Source organism: Neomonachus schauinslandi, unplaced genomic scaffold (genome assembly GCF_002201575.2).
Source record: "Neomonachus schauinslandi unplaced genomic scaffold, ASM220157v2 HiC_scaffold_226, whole genome shotgun sequence".
Taxonomy (NCBI): Eukaryota; Metazoa; Chordata; class Mammalia; order Carnivora; family Phocidae; genus Neomonachus; species Neomonachus schauinslandi.
Window position 1 is genome coordinate 20,354 of NW_025408927.1, and position 3,304 is coordinate 23,657.

At 40.2% G+C, this 3,304-nt stretch overlaps 1 pseudogene; it reads right to left on the bottom strand.

The window, feature by feature from the left end:
- Positions 1-1,323: 1,323 nt before the first annotated feature.
- On the bottom strand, positions 1,324-1,802 carry LOC123323697 (annotated as a pseudogene).
- Positions 1,803-3,304: the final 1,502 nt, after the last annotated feature.

Here is a 3,304-nt window from a genome sequence, read left to right on the forward strand (position 1 = left end):
ACTACTATAGGCTACTATAAAATTACAATGCTCGACATTTTGCCCTATTCTAAATACAAATAAATGAAAAAAAAAAAAACCCACATGCTACTGCATGAGCCATTTATACAACATCTTTTTAAATATGTTTGTCTCATAAAGCTGAATTAACTATGATTTTCTCATTTTAAAAATGTTAGCTGGTGGCTGCACATTTCACTCTTAATTCCATTTATATGAAATACTTGTCACATCACTGGCCACTTGTTAAGAACATGTTTTGTTATTAGTTATTTCTCCTATCAAAAATGTGTCTGTTCTGCCTAATTTATATGATTATTAAGCATCTTGACTTTCTTCTGAGTACTTGTACAAAGGTTATATCAAGATGACAAGCCAAAAGATTTTAAAATGGTGGAAAAGAAGAGGAAGAAGTGCAATGCTATTAGCATATCCAAGGATCAGTTCAGTCAACTTCATTCAAATCTGTCCCTTCTAAAAACAAAAGCTTCTCCCTGACACTCCTGCCCCAATTTGGTTATGGTTTCTCCCTGACACTCCTGCCCCAATTTGGTTATGGTTTTGTCTGCTTACTACCTTTCTACCTGGAAGACTATCTGAGCAATAAGTCAAGTCAGAATTAAAATCCATGTAACGCTGAACTCTACTCAAAGAGAACTGTTGTTTAACTAATCCCTACTGTTTTTCCACCTTAGATATATATCAAAAATGGATGCCAAATGTCTTATATTTCACACATTTAGTTTTGAGTACTTATAAAAATCATTTCTAGATTATAATGGAAAAATTCTGAACTATTTCAATATAGTTTATATGGTAGAAAATTCTAGGGATTTTACTCTGAGTGTTATAGCTCCCCAAAATTGGTATCTTGGTGATTTTGTTGTGTTAACACAGAATATAGTAAGTGCATAATTATCACAGAGAACTGCTGTTACCATAGTCATAGGTCAGGGTATGTTCCTAAGTTCTGAAATCAACCATTTTTATTTTATTTTTTTTTAAGATTTTATTTATTTATTTGACAGAGAGAGACACAGCGAGAGAAGGAACACAAGCAGGGGGAGTGGGAGAGGGAGAAGCAGGCTTCCCGCCGAGCAGGGAGCCTGACACAAGGCTCGATCCCAGGACCCTGAGATCATGACCTGAGCCGAAGGCAGACACCCAATGACTAAGCCACTCAGGCGCCCCTGAAATCAACCATTTTTAAACTATAGAAGATAAGATTTAGAAAACCATTCTATTCTCTTGGAAATATCTTGTACTCTCAGGAAGAAGGTGGGTATCAAAGGAATAGATTTTTTACCAAAATACCTTTTTTTTAAATGAATTAAAAAGTTTATTAGCCATAGAAAAAAATTGATGCCTTAAATCAATTCTTGTTAAGTTCCCTGTAAAACAATAAGCTTACAGAATATTTCTTTCTCACAAACAGAAAGTCACTATGCTTTTGGTCCAAGATATGTTTTGTTCCTTCTTCTTCAGATGACAGACAGATGGATGTAGCCGAATCTATGAACGAGTGTACTTGCCCCAAATGTGCAACATAAATACAGAAGCAATGAACAGAAGACTCATAACCAATACTGGAACAGGGCCAACCTTGAGCCCAGGTGAGTCTTCTGTGTAGAATCACCACATGCCCCCAGTGCCTGCTGAGGTTGTGCGCCCACGCTCCTTGTTCCACAGCTCACATATTTTCTCTGCCAGACCGTGGATCCAGCCGCCCGGGCGGACACTGCTTTGCTGGGGGAGCACCCCAATGAGCCCACATTAGTGCCACTGGGGGTTGGACCAGGCATACTGAAGACTGGAAGGCGCTGGAGGCTGAAACTGACAGCCAAGAAGCAGACGGTGGAGTCCTCAAAGGACCGGCCCCTGCCAAAATACTTTTTACCCACCTAACATCTGACTAGAAATATGTGGCCTCTGAGCTTCAAGCCTGGAAATCAACAAATCTTTTTGTCCCCTTGTGTGGCTACTATGTATATCCCAACTCTAGGGTCACCAAGTCAGAGTCCTATTTGTTATCCATGCTCTGTACACTAACATGCACATACTCAGGTGTTTCACCCAGTGGTATATCCCACATGACCAAACACACTATGAACAGGGGAGCAGAGAATTCTGGACATGGGTGGCAGAGACAAAACAGATATAAATTCTCTGTAAATGGCAAATGAAAGATCCCAAATTATCCCAATAACCATGAAGAGATACTCACTTTCTCCAATCCCATCTGCTGCTTTATTGTTTTTATCTACACTTTATAATGCCCACGTAAACCCACAAACACACCAAACTCGTGACCATATTGCAAGTAAAGCAATCTGTCACTAAAAAAACCCCACAGAGTAAAACAGCTCTGGTCCACACACAACCATGTGCTAGGTTGATGTATCTGTCATTCAACAGTTTACAATATTTTCCATAATCCTGTACAGGGCGTCCAACAAGGCATTCCCAAGCATATCTGTACTTACAAACATATTCCTGCTATCAGACAGAGAAGTATTTTGTATTATAGGGATAAACTGATTTTGCGTCCTTTTGTGAGCATGGGGTGTGCAAGGGTGCCTTTGAAAATTCCTTCACCAGTCCTGTCCTCACGCCTTGTTTTTTTTTTTTAATTTTTATTCTTATGTTAATCCCCATACATTACATCATTAGTTTTAGATGAAGTGTTCCATGATTCATTGTTTGTGCATAACACCCAGTGCTCCATGCAGAATGTGCCCTCCTCAATACCCACCACCAGGCCAACCCATCCTCCCACCCCCCTCCCCTCTAGAACCCTGTTCGTTTTTCAGAGTCCATCGTCTCTCAAGGTTCGTCTACCCCTCCGATTTCCCCCGCTTCATTCTTCCCCTCCTGCTACCTTCTTCTTCTTTTTTTTTTTTCTTAACATATATTGCATTATTTGTTTCAGAGGTACAGATCTGAGATTCAACAGTCTTGCACAATTCACAGCGCTTACCAGAGCACATACCCTCCCCAGTGTCTATCACCCAGTCACCCCATCCTTCCCACCCCACCCCCCACTCCAGCAACCCTCAGTTTGTTTCCTGAGATTAAGAATTCCTCATATCAGTGAGATCATATGATACGTGTCTTTCTCTGTTTGACTTATTTCACTCAACATAATACCCTCCAGTTCCATCCACGTCGTTGCAAATGGCAAGATCTCATTCCTTTTGATGGCTGCATAATATTCCATTGTATATATATACCACCTCTTCTTTATCCATTCATCTGTCGATGGACATCTTGGCTCTTTCCACAGTTTGGCTATTGTGGACATTGC